This window comes from Salmo salar, unplaced genomic scaffold (assembly GCF_905237065.1).
Source record: "Salmo salar unplaced genomic scaffold, Ssal_v3.1, whole genome shotgun sequence".
Lineage (NCBI taxonomy): Eukaryota > Metazoa > Chordata > Actinopteri > Salmoniformes > Salmonidae > Salmo > Salmo salar.
In genome coordinates, this window is record NW_025549015.1 from 10,171 (window position 1) to 32,998 (window position 22,828).

Sequence of the window (22,828 nt, forward strand, 5' to 3'; positions counted from 1 at the left end):
CCTACCTACCTGCTAAGTATTACAACATGATGACCACCTACCTACCTGCTAAGTATTACAACATGATGACCACCTACCTGCTAAGTATTACAACATGATGACCACCTACCTGCTAAGTATTACAACATGATGACTACCTACCTACCTACCTGCTAAGTATTACAACATGATGACTCCACCTACCCACCCACCGCCAAGTATTACAACATGATGACCACACCTACCACCACCCACCGCTAAGTATTACAACATGATGACCACCCACCACCTACCCGCTAAGTATTACAACATGATGACTACCCACCTACCACGCAAGTATTACAACATGATGACCCCCCACCTACCTGCTAAGTATTACAACATGATGACCACCTACCTACCTGCTAAGTATTACAACATGATGACTACCTACCTACCTGCTAAGTATTACAACATGATGACTACCTACCTACCTGCTAAGTATTACAACATGATGACCACCTACCTGCTAAGTATTACAACATGATGACTACCCACCTACCTACCTGCTAAGTATTACAACATGATGACTACCTACCCACCCACCTGCAAGTATTACAACATGATGACTACCTACCTACCTACCTGCTAAGTATTACAACATGATGACTACCCACCCACCCACCTGCTAAGTATTACAACATGATGACTACCTACCTACCTGCTAAGTATTACAACATGATGACTACCTACCTACCTGCAAGTATTACAACATGATGACTACCTACCTACCTGCTAAGTATTACAACATGATGACTACCCACCTACCTGCTAAGTATTACAACATGTTGACTACCTACCCACCCGCTAAGTATTACAACATGATGACTACCTACCACCTGCTAAGTATTACAACATGATGACACCACCTACCTGCTAAGTATTACAACATGATGACCACCTACCTACCTGCTAAGTATTACAACATGATGACTACCTACCTACCTACCTGCTAAGTATTACAACATGATGACTACCACCTACCTACCTGCTAAGTATTACAACATGATGACCCCCCACCTACCTGCTAAGTATTACAACATGATGACTACCCACCTACCTGCTAAGTATTACAACATGATGACTACCCACCTACCTGCTAAGTATTACAACATGATGACTACCTACCTACCTGCTAAGTATTACAACATGATGACTACCCACCACCTACCGCAAGTATTACACCATGATGACTACCCACCACCTACCTGCTAAGTATTACAACATGATGACTACCCACCTACCACCTGCTAAGTATTACACCATGATGACTACCCACCACCCACCTGCCAGGTATTACAACATGATGACTACCTACCTACCTGCTAAGTATTACATGATGACTACCTACCTACCTGCTAAGTATTACAACATGATGACCCCCCACCTACCTGCTAAGTATTACAACATGATGACTACCTACCTACCTGCTAAGTATTACAACATGATGACTACCTACCTACCTGCTAAGTATTACAACATGATGACCACCTACCCACCTGCTAAGTATTACAACATGATGACTACCTACCTACCTGCTAAGTATTACAACATGATGACCACCTACCTACCTGCTAAGTATTACAACATGATGACCACCTACCTGCTAAGTATTACAACATGATGACCACCTACCTGCTAAGTATTACAACATGATGACTACCTACCTACCTACCTGCTAAGTATTACAACATGATGACTACCCACCTACCTACCTGCTAAGTATTACAACATGATGACCACCTACCACCTACCTACCCGCCAAGTATTACAACATGATGACCACCTACCTACCTACCTGCTAAGTATTACAACATGATGACTACCACCCACCTACCTGCAAGTATTACAACATGATGACCCCCCACCCACCTGCTAAGTATTACAACATGATGACCACCCACCTACCTGCTAAGTATTACAACATGATGACTACCTACCTACCTGCTAAGTATTACAACATGATGACTACCTACCTACCTGCTAAGTATTACAACATGATGACCACCTACCTGCTAAGTATTACACCATGATGACTACCTACCTACCTACCTGCTAAGTATTACAACATGATGACTACCCACCTACCTACCTGCTAAGTATTACAACATGATGACTACCACCTACCTACCTGCCAAGCATTACAACATGATGACCACCTACCTACCTGCCAAGTATTACAACATGATGACTACCCACCTACCTGCTAAGTATTACAACATGATGACTACCTACCTACCTGCTAAGTATTACAACATGATGACTACCCACCCACCTGCTAAGCATTACAACATGATGACTACCTACCCACCTGCTAAGTATTACAACATGATGACTACCCACCTACCTGCTAAGCATTACAACATGTTGACTACCTACCCACCTGCCAAGTATTACAACATGATGACTACCCACCCACCTGCTAAGTATTACAACATGATGACCACCCACCTACCTGCTAAGTATTACAACATGATGACTACCACCTACCTACCTGCTAAGTATTACAACATGATGACACCACCACCTACCGCTAAGTATTACAACATGATGACTACCCCACCTACCTGCTAAGTATTACAACATGATGACCACCACCTACCTGCAAGTATTACAACATGATGACTACCCACCTACCTGCTAAGTATTACAACATGATGACTACCTACCTACTTGCTAAGTATTACAACATGATGACTACCTACCTACCTACCTGCTAAGTATTACACCATGATGACTACCTACCTACCTACCTGCTAAGTATTACACCATGATGACTACCTACCTACCTACCTGCAAGTATTACAACATGATGACTACCTACCTACCTACCTGCTAGGTATTACAACATGATGACTACCTACCTACCTGCTAAGTATTACATGATGACTACCTACCTACCTGCTAAGTATTACAACATGATGACCCCCCACCTACCTGCTAAGTATTACAACATGATGACTACCTACCTACCTGCTAAGTATTACAACATGATGACTACCTACCTACCTGCTAAGTATTACAACATGATGACCACCTACCTACCTGCTAAGTATTACAACATGATGACCACCTACCTACCTGCTAAGTATTACAACATGATGACCACCTACCTACCTGCTAAGTATTACAACATGATGACCACCACCACCTGCTAGTATTACAACATGATGACACCACCTACCTGCTAAGTATTACAACATGATGACTACCCACCTACCTACCTGCTAAGTATTACAACATGATGACCCACCTACCCACCCACCTGCTAAGTATTACAACATGATGACCACCACCTACCCACCACCTAAGTATTACAACATGATGACCACCCACCCACCCACCTGCTAAGTATTACAACATGATGACTACCTACCACCACCTGCTAAGTATTACAACATGATGACCACCCACCCACCTGCTAAGTATTACAACATGATGACCACCTACCTACCTGCTAAGTATTACAACATGATGACTACCTACCTACCTGCTAAGTATTACAACATGATGACCACCTACCCACCTGCTAAGTATTACAACATGATGACTACCTACCTACCTACCTGCTAAGTATTACAACATGATGACTACCCACCTACCTGCTAAGTATTACAACATGATGACTACCTACCTACCCACCTGCAAGTATTACAACATGATGACTACCACCCACCCACCTGCAAGTATTACAACATGATGACCACCACCACCTACCGCCAAGTATTACAACATGATGACCACCCACCTACCTGCTAAGTATTACAACATGATGCACTACCTACCTACCTGCTAAGTATTACAACATGATGACTACCCCACCTACCTGCTAAGTATTACAACATGATGACTACCTCACCTACCTGCTAAGTATTACAACATGATGACTACCCACCTACCTGCTAAGTATTACAACATGATGACCACCCACCCACCTGCTAAGTATTACAACATGATGACTACCTACCTACCTGCTAAGTATTACAACATGATGACTACCTACCTACCTGCTAAGTATTACAACATGATGACCACCCCACCTACCTGCTAAGTATTACAACATGATGACCACCTACCCACCCCTGCTAAGTATTACAACATGATGACCACCCCACCTACCTGCTAAGTATTACAACATGATGACTACCCACCTACCTGCTAAGTATTACAACATGATGACCACCTACCACCTGCCAAGTATTACAACATGATGACCACCCACCTACCAGCAAGTATTACAACATGATGACTACCCACCTACCACCGCTAAGTATTACAACATGATGACCACCCACCCACCTGCTAAGTATTACAACATGATGACTCACCTACCTACCTGCTAAGTATTACAACATGATGACTACCTACCTACCTGCTAAGTATTACAACATGATGACCACCCACCCACCTGCTAAGTATTACAACATGATGACCACCCACCTACCTGCTAAGTATTACAACATGATGACTACCCACCTACCTGCTAAGTATTACAACATGATGACCACCTACCTACCTGCAAGTATTACAACATGATGACCACCCACCCACCTGCTAAGTATTACAACATGATGACCACCCACCTACCTGCAAGTATTACAACATGATGACCACCTACCCACCTGCCAAGTATTACAACATGATGACTACCCACCTACCTGCTAGGTATTACAACATGATGACCACCACCACCTACCTGCTAAGTATTACAACATGATGACCACCTACCCACCCACCGCAAGTATTACAACATGATGACTACCTACCTACCACCTGCTAAGTATTACAACATGATGACTACCACCTACCTGCTAAGTATTACAACATGATGACTACCCACCTACCTGCTAAGTATTACAACATGATGACTACCTACCTACCTACCTGCTAAGTATTACAACATGATGACCACCTACCACCACCTGCTAAGTATTACAACATGATGACTACCACCTACCCACCTGCTAAGTATTACAACATGATGACTACCTACCACCACCGCAAGTATTACAACATGATGACTACCCACCTACCCGCTAAGTATTACAACATGATGACTACCCTACCTACCTACCTGCTAAGTATTACAACATGATGACTACCCACCACCCACCGCTAAGTATTACAACATGATGACCACCCACCTACCTACCTGCAAGTATTACAACATGATGACCACCCACCTACCTGCTAAGTATTACAACATGATGACTACCCACCTACCTGCCAAGTATTACAACATGATGACTACCTACCTACCTGCTAAGTATTACAACATGATGACTACCCCACCTACCTGCTAAGTATTACAACATGATGACCACCTACCCACCTGCTAAGTATTACAACATGATGACTACCTACCTACCTGCTAAGTATTACAACATGATGACCACCTACCTACCTGCTAAGTATTACAACATGATGACTACCTACCTACCTGCTAAGTATTACAACATGATGACTACCTACCTACCCGCTAAGTATTACAACATGATGACTACCTACCTACCTGCTAAGTATTACAACATGATGACTACCTACCTACCTGCTAAGTATTACAACATGATGACTACCTACCTACCTGCTAAGTATTACAACATGATGACTACCTACCTACCTGCTAAGTATTACAACATGATGACTACCTACCTACCTGCTAAGTATTACAACATGATGACTACCTACCTACCTGCTAAGTATTACAACATGATGACTACCTACCTACCTGCTAAGTATTACAACATGATGACTACCCACCTACCTGCTAAGTATTACAACATGATGACCACCTACCCACCTGCTAAGTATTACAACATGATGACCACCTACCTACCTACCAAGTATTACAACATGATGACTACCCACCACCTACCGCAAGCATTACAACATGATGACTACCCACCTACCTACCTGCTAAGTATTACAACATGATGACTACCTACCACCTACCTGCTAAGTATTACAACATGATGACTACCTACCTACCCACCTGCCAGGTATTACAACATGATGACTACCCACCCACCACCTGCTAGGTATTACAACACGATGACTACCACTACCTGCTAAGTATTACAACATGATGACTACCTACCTACCTGCTAAGTATTACAACATGATGACTACCTACCTACCTGCTAAGTATTACAACATGATGACTCACCTACCTGCTAAGTATTACAACATGATGACTACCTACCTACCTGCTAAGTATTACAACGGATGACTACCTACCTACCTACCCAAGTATTACAACATGATGACTACCACCACCTACCTGCTAAGTATTACAACATGATGACTACCTACACCTACCTGCTAAGTATTACAACATGATGACTACCTACCTACCTGCTAAGTATTACAACATGATGACCACCCACCTACCTGCTAAGTATTACAACATGATGACCACCTACCTACCTGCCAAGTATTACAACATGATGACCACCTACCTACCTGCAAGTATTACAACATGATGACCACCTACCTACCTGCTAAGTATTACAACATGATGACTACCTACCTACCTGCTAAGTATTACAACATGATGACTACCTACCCACCTGCAAGTATTACAACATGATGACCACCTACCTGCTAAGTATTACAACATGATGACTACCACCTACCTACCTGCTAAGTATTACAACATGATGACTACCTACCTACCTACCTGCTAAGTATTACAACATGATGACTACCACCTACCACCTGCTAAGTATTACAACATGATGACTCCCCACCTACCTGCTAAGTATTACAACATGATGACTACCTACCTACCTGCTAAGTATTACAACATGATGACTACCCACCTACCTGCTAAGTATTACAACATGATGACTCACCTACCTGCTAAGTATTACAACATGATGACTACACACCTACCTACCTGCTAAGTATTACAACATGATGACTACCCACCCACCTGCTAAGTATTACAACATGATGACTACCTACCTACCTACCTGCTAAGTATTACAACATGATGACTACCTACCTACCTACCTGCTAAGTATTACAACATGATGACCCCCCACCTACCTGCTAAGTATTACAACATGATGACTACCACCTACCTGCTAAGTATTACAACATGATGACTACCTACCTACCTGCTAAGTATTACAACATGATGACTACCTACCACCTGCTAAGTATTACAACATGATGAACTACCTACCTACCTGCCAAGTATTACAACATGATGACTACCTACCTACCTACCCGCCAAGTATTACAACATGATGACTACCACCACCTACCTGCTAAGTATTACAACATGATGACCACCACCTACCACCTGCTAAGTATTACAACATGATGACTACCTACCTACCTGCTAAGTATTACAACATGATGAATACCTACCTACCTGCTAAGTATTACAACATGATGACCACCCACCTACCTGCTAAGTATTACAACATGATGACTACCTACCTACCTACCTGCTAAGTATTACAACATGATGACTCCCCACCTACCTGCTAAGTATTACAACATGATGACTACCACCTACCTGCTAAGTATTACAACATGATGACTACCTACCTACCTGCTAAGTATTACAACATGATGACTACCTACCTACCTGCTAAGTATTACAACATGATGACCACCTACCTACCTACCTGCAAGTATTACACCATGATGACCACCCACCACCCACCTGCTAAGTATTACAACATGATGACTACCCACCTACCTACCTGCTAAGTATTACACCATGATGACTACCTACCACCCACCTGCTAGGTATTACAACATGATGACTACCTACCTACCTGCTAAGTATTCACATGATGACTACCTACCTACCTGCTAAGTATTACAACATGATGACCCCCCACCTACCTGCTAAGTATTACAACATGATGACTACCTACCTACCTGCTAAGTATTACAACATGATGACTACCTACCTACCTGCTAAGTATTACAACATGATGACCACCTACCTACCTGCTAAGTATTACAACATGATGACCACCCACCTACCTGCTAAGTATTACAACATGATGACTACCTACCTACCTGCTAAGTATTACAACATGATGACCACCTACCTGCTAAGTATTACAACATGATGACCACCTACCTGCTAAGTATTACAACATGATGACTACCTACCTACCTACCTACCTACCTGCTAAGTATTACAACATGATGACTACCCACCCACCACCTGCAAGTATTACAACATGATGACCACCCACCTACCACCTACCTGCTAAGTATTACAAACATGATGACCACCTACCTACCTACCTGCTAAGTATTACAACATGATGACTACCCACCCACCTACCTGCTAAGTATTACAACATGATGACCACCCACCTACCTGCTAAGTATTACAACATGATGACCACCCACCTACCTGCTAAGTATTACAACATGATGACTACCTACCTACCTGCTAAGTATTACAACATGATGACTACCTACCTACCTGCTAAGTATTACAACATGATGACTACCTACCTACCACCTGCTAAGTATTACAACATGATGACTACCTACCTACCTACCTGCTAAGTATTACAACATGATGACTACCTACCTACCTACCTGCTAAGTATTACAACATGATGACTACCTACCTACCTACCTGCTAAGTATTACAACATGATGACCACCTACCTACCTGCTAAGTATTACAACATGACTACCTACCTACCTGCTAAGTATTACAACATGATGACTACCTACCTACCTGCTAAGTATTACAACATGATGACTACCTACCTACCTGCTAAGTATTACAACATGATGACTACCTCACCCACCTGCTAAGTATTACAACATGATGACTACCTACCTACCTACCTGCTAAGTATTACACCATGATGACTACCTACCTACCTACCTGCTAAGTATTACACCATGATGACCACCTACCTACCTGCTAAGTATTACAACATGATGACCACCTACCTACCTGCTAAGTATTACAACATGATGACCACCTACCTACCTGCTAAGTATTACAACATGATGACTACCTACCTACCTACCTGCTAAGTATTACAACATGATGACCCCCCACCTACCTGCTAAGTATTACAACATGATGACTACCTATCTACCTGCTAAGTATTACAACATGATGACTACCTACCTACCTGCTAAGTATTACAACATGATGACTACCTACCTACCTGCTAAGTATTACAACATGATGACTACCTACCTACCTGCTAAGTATTACAACATGATGACTACCTACCTACCTGCTAAGTATTACAACATGATGACTACCTACCTACCTACTAAGTATTACAACATGATGACCACCTACCCACCTACCTGCTAAGTATTACACCATGATGACTACCACCTACCTACCTGCTAAGTATTACAACATGATGACCACCCACCTACCTACCTGCAAAGTATTACAACATGATGACTACCTACCTACCTACCTGCTAAGTATTACACCATGATGACTACCTACCTACCTACCTGCTAGGTATTACAACATGATGACTACCTATCTACCTGCTAAGTATTACAACATGATGACTACCTATCTACCTGCTAAGTATTACAACATGATGACTACCTACCTACTTGCTAAGTATTACAACATGATGACTACCTACCTACCTGCTAAGTATTACAACGTGATGACTACCTACCTACCTACTAAGTATTACACCATGATGACTACCTACCTACCTACCTGCTAAGTATTACACCATGATGACTACCTACCTACCTACCTGCTAAGTATTACAACATGATGACTACCTACCTACCTGCTAAATATTACAACATGATGACCCCCCACCTACCTGCTAAGTATTACAACATGATGACTACCTACCTACCTGCTAAGTATTACAACATGATGACCACCTACCTACCTGCTAAGTATTACAACATGATGACTACCTACCTACCTGCTAAGTATTACAACATGATGACTACCTACCTACCTGCTAAGTATTACAACATGATGACCACCTACCTGCTAAGTATTACAACATGATGACTACCTACCTACCTACCTGCTAAGTATTACAACATGATGACTACCTACCTACCTACCTGCTAAGTATTACAACATGATGACTACCTACCTACCTACCTGCTAAGTATTACAACATGATGACCCCCCACCTACCTGCTAAGTATTACAACATGATGACTACCTATCTACCTGCTAAGTATTACAACATGATGACTACCTACCTACCTGCTAAGTATTACAACATGATGACTACCTACCTGCTAAGTATTACAACATGATGACTACCACCACCTACCTACCTACCTGCTAAGTATTACAACATGATGACTACCTACCTACCTACCTGCTAAGTATTACAACATGATGACTACCTACCTACCTACCTGCTAAGTATTACAACATGATGACTACCTACCTACCTACCTGCTAAGTATTACAACATGATGACACCCACCTACCTGCTAAGTATTACAACATGATGACTACCCACCTACCTGCTAAGTATTACAACATGATGACTACCTATCTACCTGCTAAGTATTACAACATGATGACTACCTACCTACTTGCTAAGTATTACAACATGATGACTACCTACCTACCTACCTGCTAAGTATTACACCATGATGACTACCTACCTACCTACCTGCTAAGTATTACACCATGATGACTACCTACCTACCTACCTGCTAAGTATTACACCATGATGACTACCTACCTACCTACCTGCTAGGTATTACAACATGATGACTACCTACCTACCTGCTAAGTATTACATGATGACCACCCACCTACCTGCTAAGTATTACAACATGATGACCCCCCACCTACCTGCTAAGTATTACAACATGATGACTACCTACCTACCTGCAAGTATTACAACATGATGACTACCTACCTACCTGCTAAGTATTACAACATGATGACCACCTACCTACCTGCTAAGTATTACAACATGATGACTACCCACCTACCTGCTAAGTATTACAACAGATGACTACCTACCTACCTGCTAAGTATTACAACATGATGACCACCTACCTGCTAAGTATTACAACATGATGACCACCTACCTACCTGCTAAGTATTACAACATGATGACTACCTACACCCACCTACCTGCTAAGTATTACAACATGATGACCACCCACCTACCTGCTAAGTATTACAACATGATGACCACCACCTACCTACCTGCTAAGTATTACAACATGATGACCACCCACCTACCTGCTAAGTATTACAACATGATGACTACCTACCCACCTGCTAAGTATTACAACATGATGACTACCCACCCACCTACCTGCAAGTATTACAACATGATGACTACCTACCTACCTGCTAAGTATTACAACATGATGACTACCTCACCTACCTGCTAAGTATTACAACATGATGACCACCCACCTACCTGCCAAGTATTACAACATGATGACTACCCACCTACCCGCTAAGTATTACAACATGATGACACACCACCTACCGCTAAGTATTACAACATGATGACCACTACCTACCTACCTGCTAAGTATTACAACAGATGACCACCACCTACCTACCTGCTAAGTATTACAACATGATGACCACCACCACCTACTGCTAAGTATTACAACATGATGACCACCTACCTACCTACCTGCTAAGTATTACAACATGATGACCACCTACCTACCTGCTAAGTATTACAACATGATGACCACCTACCTACCTGCTAAGTATTACAACATGATGACCACCTACCTACCTGCTAAGTATTACAACATGATGACTACCTACCTACCTGCTAAGTATTACAACATGATGACCACCTACCACCTGCTAAGTATTACAACATGATGACTACCTACCTACCTGCTAAGTATTACAACATGATGACTACCTACCTACCTACCTGCTAAGTATTACAACATGATGACTACCTACCTACCTACCTGCTAAGTATTACAACATGATGACTACCTACCTACCTGCTAAGTATTACAACATGATGACTACCCACCTACCTGCTAAGTATTACACCATGATGACTACCTACCTACCTGCTAAGTATTACAACATGATGACTACCTACCTACCTGCTAAGTATTACAACATGATGACTCACCTACCTACCTACCTGCTAAGTATTACAACATGATGACTACCTACCACCCACCTGCTAAGTATTACAACATGATGACTACCTACCTACCTACCTGAAGTATTACAACATGATGACTACCTACCACCTACCTGCTAAGTATTACAACATGATGACCACCCACCTACCTGCTAAGTATTACAACATGATGACTACCTACCTACCCGCTAAGTATTACAACATGATGACTACCTATCTACCTGCTAAGTATTACAACATGATGACTACCTACCTACTTGCTAAGTATTACAACATGATGACTACCTACCTACCTACCTGCTAAGTATTACACCATGATGACTACCTACCTACCTACCTGCTAAGTATTACACCATGATGACTACCTACCTACCTACCTGCTAAGTATTACAACATGATGACCACCACCTACCTACCTGCTAAGTATTACAACATGATGACTACCTACCTACCTGCTAAGTATTACAACATGATGACTACCTACCTACCTGCTAAGTATTACAACATGATGACCCTACCTACCTGCTAAGTATTACAACATGATGACTACCTACCTACCTGCTAAGTATTACAACATGATGACTACCACCTACCTGCCAAGTATTACAACATGATGACCACCTACCTACCTGCTAAGTATTACAACATGATGACCACCTACCTACCTGCTAAGTATTACAACATGATGACACCTACCTACCTGCTAAGTATTACAACATGATGACTACCTACACACCTACCTGCTAAGTATTACAACATGATGACCACCCCACCTACCTACCTGCTAAGTATTACAACATGATGACCACCTACCTACCTCTCTACCACCTACCTGCTAAGTATTACAACATGATGACCACCACCTACCTACCTGCTAAGTATTACAACATGATGACTACCTACCACCTACCTGCTAAGTATTACAACATGATGACTACCTACCACCTACCTGCTAAGAATTACAACATGATGACTACCTCACCTACCTGCTAAGTATTACAACATGATGCACTACCTACCCACCTACCTGCTAAGTATTACAACATGATGACCACCTACCTACCTACCCACCCACCTGCTAAGTATTACAACATGATGACCACCTACCTACCTACCTGCTAAGTATTACAACATGATGACTACCTCACCTACCTGCTAAGTATTACAACATGATGACCACCCACCTGCTAAGTATTACAACATGATGACACCTACCTACCTACCACCTACCTGCTAAGTATTACAACATGATGACTACCTACCTACCTACCTGCTAAGTATTACAACATGATGACCACCTACCTACCTTACCTGCTAAGTATTACAACATGATGACTACCTACCTACCTACCTGCTAAGTATTACAACATGATGACCACCCACCTACTTGCTAAGTATTACACCATGATGACTCACCTACCTACCCACTAAGTATTACAACATGATGACTACCTACCTACTTGCTAAGTATTACAACATGATGACTACCTGCCTACCTACCTGCTAAGTATTACAACATGATGACTACCTACCTACTATGCTAAGTATTACAACATGACGACTACCTACCTACCTACCTGCTAAGTATTACAACATGATGACTACCTACCTACCTACCTGCTAAGTATTACAACATGATGACTACCTACCACCTACCTGCTAAGTATTACAACATGATGACTACCTACCTACCTGCTAAGTATTACAACATGATGACTACCCACCTACCTGCCAAGTATTACAACATGACTACCTACCTACCTACCTGCTAAGTATTACACCATGACCACTCACCTACCTACTTGCTAAGTATTACACCATGATGACTACCTACCTGCTAAGTATTACACCATGATGACTACCTACCTACTTGCTAAGTATTACAACATGATGACTACCTACCTACCTGCTAAGTATTACAACATGATGACTACCTACCTACCTGCTAAGTATTACAACATGATGACAACCTACCTACCTACTTGCTAAGTATTACAACATGATGACTACCTACCTGCTAAGTATTACAACAAACTACTCTCCACTCTACCATTTTATTTAACTAGGCAAGTCAGTTAACAATACATTCTTATTTAAAATGACGGCCTACACCGGCCAAACCCGGACGACACTGGGCCAATTGTGCGACGCCCTATGGGACAGCCATAACGTTGACTAACTGCACCTACTGTGGCTCCAGACGTCCTAACTCCTCCAGACTGACACTAAGAGGGACTTTACTGAAGGACCAGGACTCAGAGTCCACCAGCTGAGTGATGTGACCCAGTAGCTTCATCTCATAGTCAAAATCCAACAGCCTCCAGTAGCCTGGAATACACAAGAGGGGAACATGTGAAAATAGCACAGGACAAACAAACACATCCTCATACATGTGGATACACCAAGGCCAGCATGTTATTTCCTAAATAGACACAAACCACATACAGTAGATCACACATCTAAATGGAAAGTGTGAGAAAATAAACATTTGGAAGATTTGAGAATCATTCTTACCGTTGACCTCACAGGCATGAATAGTCTGTAGTTGGGCCTCCAGTTCCTCCACACTTGCTTGGATTCTTTCAAGCAGGTCTCCCATAGTGTACTGCCAAAATAAACGTTTTATCAAGCAGGTCTCCCATAGTGTACTGCCAAAAGGAAAGGTTTTATCAAGCAGGTCTCCCATAGTGTACTGCCAAAAGGAAAGGTTTTATCAAGCAGGTCTCCCATAGTGTACTGCCAAAAGGAAAGGTTTATCAAGCAGGTCTCCCATAGTGTACTGCCAAAATGAAAGGTTTTATCAAGCAGGTCTCCCTAGTGTACTGCCAAAAGGAAACGTTTTATCAAGCAGGTCTCCCATAGTGTACTGCCAAAAGGAAAGGTTTTATCAAGCAGGTCTCCCATAGTGTACTGCCAAAAGGAAAGGCTTTATCAAGCAGGTCTCCCATAGTGTACTGCCAAAAGGAAAGGTTTTATCAAGCAGGTCTCCCATAGTGTACTGCCAAAAGGAAAGGTTTTATCAAGCAGGTCTCCCATAGTGTACTGCCAAAAGGAAAGGCTTTATCAAGCAGGTCTCCCATAGTGTACTGCCAAAAGGAAAGGTTTTATCAAGCAGGTCTCCCATAGTGTACTGCCAAAAGGAAAGGCTTTATCAAGCAGGTCTCCCATAGTGTACTGCCAAAAGGAAAGGTTTTATCAAGCAGGTCTCCCATAGTGTACTGCCAAAAGGAAAGGTTTTATCAAGCAGGTCTCCCATAGTGTACTGCCAAAAGGAAAGGTTTTATCAAGCAGGTCTCCCATAGTGTACTGCCAAAAGGAAAGGTTTTATCAAGCAGGTCTCCCATAGTGTACGGCCAAAAGGAAAGGTTTTATCAAGCAGATCCCATAATGTACGGCCAAAAAGAAAGTTTATATTATAGTGATGAAAAGGAAAGTATAACAGGTCTCCCAGTAGTGTACTGCCAAAAGGAAAGGTTTTATAAGCAGGTCCCAGTAGTGTACTGCCAAAAGGAAAGGTTTTATCAAGCAGGTTCCCATAGTGTACTGCCAAAAGGAAAGGTTTTATCAAGCAGGTCTCCCATAGTGGCTACTGCCAAAAGGAAAGGTTTTATCAAGCAGGTCTCCCATAGTGTACTGCCAAAAGGAAAGGTTTTATCAAGCAGGTCTCCCATAGTGTACTGCCAAAAAGGAAAGGTTTTATCAAGCAGGTCTCCCACAGTGTACTGCCAAAAGGAAAGGTTTTATCAAGCAGGTCTCCCATAGTGTACTGCCAAAAAGGAAAGGTTTTATCAAGCAGGTCTCCCATAGTGTACTGCCAAAAGGAAAGGTTTTATCAAGCAGGTCTCCCATAGTGTACTGCCAAAAGGAAAGGTTTTATCGCTAGGTCTCCCATAGTGTACTGCCAAAAAGGAAAGGTTTTATCAAGCAGGTCTCCCATAGTGTACTGCCAAAAGGAAAGGTTTTATCAAGCAGGATCTCCCATAGTGTACTGCCAAAAGGAAAGGTATCAAGCAGGCTCCCAGAGTGTATGCCAAAAGGAAAGGTTTTATCAAGCAGGTTCCCATAGTGTACTGCCAAAAGGAAAGGTTTATCAAGCAGGTCTCCCATAGTGTACTGCCAAAAGGAAAGGTTTTATCAAGCAGGTCTCCCATAGTGTACTGCCAAAAGGAAAGGTTTTATCAAGCAGGTCTCCATAGTGTACGGCCAAAAGGAAAGGTTTTATCAAGCAGGTCTCCCATAGTGTACTGCCAAAAGGAAAGGTTTTATCAAGCAGGTCTCCCATAGTGTACTGCCAAAAGGAAAGCGGTTTATCAAGCAGGTCTCCCGCAGGTGTACTGCCAAAAGGAAAGGCTTTATCAAGCAGGTCTCCCATAGTGTACTGCCAAAAGGAAAGGTTTTATCAAGCAGGTCTCCCATAGTGTACTGCCAAAAGGAAAGGTTTTATCAAGCAGGTCTCCCATAGTGTACTGCCAAAAGGAAAGGCTTTATCAAGCAGGTCTCCCATAGTGTACTGCCAAAAGGAAAGGTTTTATCAAGCAGGTCTCCCCATAGTGTACTGCCAAAAGGAAAGGTTTTATCAAGCAGGTCTCCCATAGTGTACTGCCAAAAGGAAAGGTTTTATCAAGCAGGTCTCCCATAGTGTACTGCCAAAAAGGAAAGGTTTTAAAAACAGAGAACTTTGACATGAACAAGAATCCATAGGTTTATTTAGTCACTGTACAATAGAGGCGATGTTCTAGTGTGTTCTAGCCTGTCACATGTCTTCTCTTAGCGGGACCAACTTTACTGATAGTTGCTTTACCGAGGAAAAAGTTGTACTTACTATGAATGTGACAGTCTTACCTTAAAATGAATGGACTAACTGTAAGTCTCTCTGGATAAAAGCGTCTGCTAAAATGGCATATAATTTAATACAGTTAGTAAGTACCTTCCCGTCCGTGACGTCCTCCTGCCCACTGATAACTGGGCCTCGTGACGGATTCTCCATCAGAAGTTTCTTCAGCTTCTTTAGTTTGGGATGACGTTTCCTCAACTCCCAGTAACTGTTAGAAAAGCCCCAAATCTGTTAGGAAAAGGGTCATTTCTTAGTCCTGTATACATTTCGGCATATTACTTCACACTACAACATTCTGTAGGTACTGGAGAGCATTATTGGTGTGTAACATTTGGGGAAAGTCGACAGTATTGAGAACATTGAATGATGTAGGTCAGGTATTCCCAAACTGGGGTAACGCGCAATGCCGTCGGGGTACGCTCAAAATAAAAGAAAAATCCTTCACATTTTCAAACAGTACATTTATATTTTCTAAACGGGCTATACATTTGGGTGAGGTTTTTTTCGCCCGAGTAGCCTGGTTTCACTGGCTAAAATATAACTAACTATCTAGTGTTCAGCTGAAATAACAACACAATGTCAAACACAGGTAGCCTAGTCAAATAATTAACTTCCAATCACATTAACCGGTACTCTCTCGCGTAAAACCGTCACTCTTGCGCGGCAGACATTTAGAAACATGACAATTTGAAAAATAAGCCACGGGAGTTTTTTGAGTGAGAATAAAGACGATTTTCGAGTAGTAAGACATGTATAAAAGCAACAGATACCATTAATATGAAGGGGCTAGAAGAGTCTTATATGGTGAGCTACCGAGTGGCTAGGACAGGCAAGCCCCATACTATTGTGGAGGACTTAATTCTTCCTGCTGCCGCGGATATGGCTGGGACAATGCTTGGGGAAAAAGGCCCAATAACTATACAGAAAAATGCCTTCATCAAACAACTCTGTTTCATGAGAAAATCAGTGACATGGCAGATGTTTTGAATCAATTACTGCTTCTCATACAAGCCAGTGAATTCTATAACGTTACAGCTGGATGAGTCAACAGACATGGCGGGTCGGCACAGCTCCTGGTATATGTCTGTTACGTTTATGGGGGGGTCAATTAAGGAAGACATCCTCTTCTGCAAACCACTGGAAACCAGGACATCAGGAGAGGATATTTTTAAAGTACTGGACAGCTTTGTGGGCATCAAATGGACTTCGGTGGTCAAGATGTGTTGGTATCTGTACTGATGGTACAAAAGCCATGACAGGGAGACATAGTGGAGTGGTAACGTGTGTGCAAGCAGTTGCTCCTGACACCACATGGGTACACTGCAGCATCCACCAAGAGGCTCTTGCTGCCAAGGGAATGCCCGACAGCTTGAAAGACGTTTTGGACACTGCAGTGAAAATGGTTAACTTTTGTTAAAGCAAGGCCCCTGAACTCTTGTGTATTTTCTGCATTATGCAATGATATGGGCAGCGACCATGTAACACTTTTACAACATACAGACTGCACTGGTTATCAAGGGGCAAAGTATTGACACGTTTCTTTGATTTGAGAGAACGAGCTTAAAGTTCTTTACTGACCAAAATGTTCACTTGTCTGACCGCTTGCATGATGACGAAGTTTCTCACCACGACTGGTGATGTTTTTTCCTCACCTGAATGATCTGAATGTAGGATTACAGGGACTCTCCGCAACTATATTCAATGTGCGGGACAAAATTGAGGCTATGATTAAGAAGTTGGAACAAGGACAACACACAGGTCTTTCCATCATTGTATGATTTTTTGTGTGCAAATTAACTCAAGTTTACGGACAATGTCAAATGAAATGCGAGCTGGCTGCGCAATTACACAGGTACTTTCCCGAAAACGGACGACACAAACAACTGGATTCATTATCCCTTTCATGCCCTGCCTCCAGTCCACTTACCGATATCTGAACAAGAGAGCCTCATAGAAATTGCACAAGCGGTTCTGTGAATAAATTGTATTTAATTGGAAGCCACTGAGATTTCTGGATTGGGCTGCACTCAGAGTATCCTGCCTTGACAAATCGCTGTTAAGACACTGATGCCATTTGCAAACATACCTATGTGAGAGTGGATTCTTGGCCCTCGCTAGCATGAAAACTAAATACAGCACAGACGTGTGTGGAAAATGATTTAAGACAGACTCTCTCCAACACAACCCAACACCGCAGAGTTATGTGCATCCTTTCAAGCACACCCTTCTCATTAACCTGTGGTGAGTTATTCACAATTTTCAATGAACAAATAAGGTTTTATATGTAAGATGGCTAAATAAAAGAGCAAAATTATTGATTATTATTATATTATTATTTGTGCCCTGGTCCTATAAGAGCTCTTTGTCACTTCCCACTGAGCCGGGTTGTGACAAAAAACTCACTCATTCTTATGTTTAATGAATGTATCGTATAGTGTGTGTGTGTGGCAGGCTTACAGTGATGGCACAAAACAACATTTGAGAGTGCGCTGACCCTGGTGCTTAGAGGGGGTACGTAGCTGGAGGTTGAACGTTTGAAGGGGTACGGGACTATAAAAAGTTTGGCAACCACTAATGTAGGTGAACACAGTAAATTAGAAAAATATTTAATACATCACAGTGAACTCACGTGTAATGTCTATTAGAGGTTGACCGATTAATAGGGGTATTTTTGGACGCTGATTTGGCCATTTTTTATTTATTTTTTAGACCTTTATTTAACTAGGCAAGTCAGTTAAGAATACATTCTTATTTTCAATGACGGCCTAGGAACGGTGGGTTAACTGCCTTGTTCAGGGGCAGAACGACAGATTTTTACCTTGTCAGCTCAGGGATTCAATCTTTCAACCTTATGGTTAACTAGTCCAAAACGCTCTAACCACCTGCTTTACATTGCACTCCACGAGGTTATGCGAATGCAGTAAGAAGCTAAGGTAAGTTGCTAGCTAGCATTAAACTTATCTTATAAAAAACAATCAATCAATCATAATCACTAGTTGATGGTTGATGATATTACTAGTTTATCTAGCCTGTCCTGCGTTGCATATAATCGCTTAGGTACACGTTGCTCCAACCATAAACATCAATGTCTTTCTTAAAATCAATACACAAGTATATATTTTTAAACCTGCATATTTAGCTAAAAGAAATCCTGGTTAGCAGGCAATATTAACCAGGTGAAATTGTGTCATTTGCGTTCATTGCACGCAGAGTCAGTGTATATTCAACAGTTTGGGTCGCCTGGCTCATGCGAACTAATTTGCCGAATTTTACGTAATTATGATATAACATTGAAGATTGTGCAATGTAACAGGAATAACGTTTTGTTTTGAGATGATAGTTTCCGGATTCGACCATATTAATGACCTAAGGCTCGTATTTCTGTGTGTTATTATGTTATAATTAAGTCTATGATTTGATAGAGCAGTCTGACTGAGCGATGGTAGGCAGCAGCAGGCTCGTAAGCATTCATTCAAAATAGCACTTTCGTGCGTTTTGCCAGCAGCTCTTCGCAATGCTTCAAGCATTGCGCTGTTTATGACTTTAAGCCTGTCAACTCCGAGATTAGGCTGGTGTCACCGATGTGAAATGGCTGGCTAGTTAGCGGGGTTCGCGCTAATAGCGTTTCAAACGGTCACCGCTCTGAGACTTGGAGTAGTTGTTCTCCTTGCTCTGCATGGGTAACGCTTCTGCTTCGAGGGTGGCTGTTGTCGATGTGTTCCTGGTTCCAAGCCCAGGTAGGAGCGAGGAGAGGGACGGAAGCTATACTGTTACACTGGCAAGACTAAAGTGCCTATAAGAACATCCAATAGTCAAAGGTATATGAAATACAAATCGTATAGAGAGAAATAGTCCTATAATATCTACAACCTAAAACTTCTTACCTGGGAATATTGAAGACTCGTGTTAAAAGGAACCACCAGCTTTCATATGTTCTCATGTTCTGAGCAAGGAACTTAAACGTTAGCTTTTTTACATGGCACATATTGCACGTTTACTTTCTTCTCCAACACTTTGTTTTGCATTATTTAAAACCAAATTGAACATGTTTCACTATTTATTTGAGGCTAAATTGATTTTATTGATGTATTATATTAAGTTAAAATAAGTGTTCAGTATTGTTGTAATTGTCATTATTACAAATAAATAAAATCGGCTGATTAATCGGTATCCGTTTTTTGGGTCCTCCAATAATCGGTATAGGCCATCGGCGTTGAAAAATCATAATCAGTCGACCTCTAATGTCTATAGCTATTTAGTGTGCGTGTGTAAGCACGTTAACGTAATGTCTACTGAACAGACATTCAATTTCCAGATCAGTGATTTTCAAAATGGCTGTCACACAAGAAACATTCATTGTGTTCAGATAGTTGATAGACTCCTACCTGTGCATGGACCAGCTGAGAGCTGGCCTGGTTGTCAGTAGTCAGCTGATCTGGAGTCAGGCAGCCGGGCACTAACAGCAGGAGGTTTGAGGTGTCGGCTATCTTCAGGTCATAAGTCTTGTCTTCACTGCACAGGACAGCTTCTCTCATCCTGGTCTCCTCTGATAACCAGGCTGCAGGTAGAGAACAAGGATAAAGGAGAGAGAATGTTCAGATCGTTGACATGTAGAGACTCAACGTTAAAACAGTCTCTCTACACGTCAACGTTAAAATAGACTGTTTAACAGTTGACGTGTAGAGAAAGTGGCAGCAGCTGGATGAGTTGTTTTCACCAGGGCTGAACAACCCTCCTCCTATAGAGGTAGTAGGTGTGTAGCCCTTGACCATCACGCTCAGTTCCATTACATCACACATCAGAGTCATTGGATGAAGGGCTATTCTGAAGGAGGAGTTTAAATAAGAGACACATTAACCCACATCTCTTGCGGTACGGTTTTTTGGATTTTTTGTTTTATGTGATATGAAAAGTAGAGGGATTTGTTTTTATAACTGTACTGCAATTGTGAATCGATTCACGTTTAGTTTGAGTATTTGGCCGTTTTTGGCTTCCGGAGCCAATTTGCCCTTTAAACAGAACATGTAAGGTCCTTGGACTAAGGAGTAATGGTAGACTCCTTAAACCTTTTGACCCATCCCTGTTTCAGTCCAACACACCTGATTCAGCTTATCAAGGTCCTGATGGGGAAGATCAATCATAGAATCAGGTGTGTTGGAGCAAATACCTGCAGACATCCGGTAACACTTCAGGTGGGTTGACAACCCACACTACATACGTAATCTCTGAACCCAGAACAAAATCACGCGTAAACCAACCAGTCACCTGTGAATGTTTAGGAGACAACACGCCGCACTTGTCTAACGTAACTAGCTATGTCTATTAACGTAATTGTGTTTAATCCTAACTGTGTATTTATATTGAATTAGCTACATTGTAACTATGCAGATACTTTACCTCTTTCCTGCTTCTATGTGTTTACAGAGCGTGTCATCCAGTTCCATCAGGAAGTAGTCTCCGGACGAGACGCTTTCTCCAAAAGTTAAACAGTGAATTGTGTTCTGCAAATCATTCTCTTTTAGTTTGGCGATTTGTATGGTAGCCTGCACCTCTTCTAGTGTTCTCGACATTTGGCCCCTAATATATGAGCTAACTATAAATTTAATGAGAAATAATCTCTTTTGTAGTGTATTCCAATCGAATGTGATCCTCGCTAGATTAATTTTTCCGCAATATATACCGGAAGTACGAAGGCATATTTGATTGACAGCGACATAGGCCAATGAAAGTCTCGATGACTTCACGTTGTCCCTCCTCCAGTACAGTGGCTGTATGTCTCCGCAGCACGCTGGAGTTCACTCGACATGGGTGCACGGTGATATCACTGGAAATGATCAGATGGAACCCAACCTTCATCTGCGGTCAC

The 22,828-nt window shown here is 42.0% G+C and overlaps 1 pseudogene; it reads right to left on the reverse strand.

Moving 5' to 3' along the window:
• Positions 1-14,201: 14,201 nt before the first annotated feature.
• Positions 14,202-22,533, reverse strand: LOC123735057 (sister chromatid cohesion protein DCC1-like; annotated as a pseudogene).
• Between the last annotated feature and the right edge of the window lie 295 nt (positions 22,534-22,828).